The 1,232-nt window shown below is 40.4% G+C and overlaps 1 non-coding gene across 1 annotated transcript; it reads left to right on the top strand.

The window, feature by feature from the left end:
- The first annotated feature begins 617 nt into the window (after positions 1-617).
- Positions 618-736, top strand: LOC145403260 (5S ribosomal RNA). Its single transcript, XR_013897962.1, has one exon. It is a non-coding gene; the product is annotated as a 5S ribosomal RNA (ribosomal RNA).
- The last annotated feature ends 496 nt before the right edge of the window (positions 737-1,232 follow it).

Raw genomic sequence — 1,232 nt, 5'->3', positions numbered from 1 at the left:
CCATTAAGAGTTTTCTTGCAATGTTTGCAGGTGACAAGAGGTGCCCAGGGGTTGCCTTGATCCCCTACTGGCATGCCGAAATACACTTTGTAGGCTGTGCACATCCTGGCAGATGCTTCCATGGGAATGCTGTTTTGCTTTTCTTAATGAACTGGCCACAGACATAGCAGAATGCTTCTGCCGGATGCTTGGAACCTCTCAAGGCCCTCTAAAACAAAATACAGATATGGAAATGCATAAGTTTAGACAAATGATACAAAATGTAGTTAAGAATATACAATGATTTTTTTTTTTTTTTTCGAAATCCAATATGCAAAATTTCAAGAAACATCTACCTGCAAAGCATCAGTCTAACCTGAGCATAAATGAAGATGAAAAGAAAGTAGGTTGATCTTAAATATGCTAATTATTATGGGTCAGTTGTGTATCCCTGCCAAATCCAAAGTTTTGATGGAATGAAAGCTTATTACAAGTTATATGTGATCTATGTAACATGAAAAGAACGATGAATTCCAAGGAACAATGTTTTTCTTTTGTTACACAGTGTAATATATCCTAATTTGATTGAATCATTGTTGGCAGTCTCCATTCCCTATCTCTCATTCTGTTTATATGTCTGTAACGGCCATACCACGTTGAGTACACCGCTTCCCGTCCGATCAGCGAAGTTAAGCAACGTTGGGTCTGGTTAGTACTTGGATGGGTGACCGCCTGGGAACACCAGATGCTGTTGGCATCCCTACGTGTCAAGTGGGGTTGGTGGAGGATTAGTGCCCCTCCCTGTAAAACAATTAACTCTAAGCCATTGGCCACCCCGTCTGGGATACATGGCGTCTGGCAATGGATGGATGGATGGATGGAGGTCTGTGTGTTCATTCATTGGCTTTGCTTTAAAACACCATTCCTTGTTTACTTTAGGGTTGCATTACAAACGTAAATACTGACCACTGGGTGTTAATATTCATCATCAGTAAACTGAATAACACCTCCAGCGATGTCTACACATAACTTTCAGCGACCAACTGCAACTCTATGATACTGCCTCTGTTGGCAGAGAAAACTTAAATGACTTTTACAAACTATCAGCCAGTGTGCTTCTTCATGCAATGCCAGCTGCCTTTGTCTCTTTAGCAGCTGGAAAAGGAATGCATTGCAGAAATTAAAGAAAACGACAATATTTTAATTTTCTTATAATGCCAACTGCCTTTGTCTCTCTAGCAGCTATAAAAGAC

Source organism: Coenobita brevimanus, chromosome 6 (genome assembly GCF_032717465.1).
Source record: "Coenobita brevimanus isolate Jiangsu-jjx chromosome 6, ASM3271746v2, whole genome shotgun sequence".
NCBI lineage: Eukaryota > Metazoa > Arthropoda > Malacostraca > Decapoda > Coenobitidae > Coenobita > Coenobita brevimanus.
This window is presented reverse-complemented; position numbering and strand designations above follow the sequence as displayed.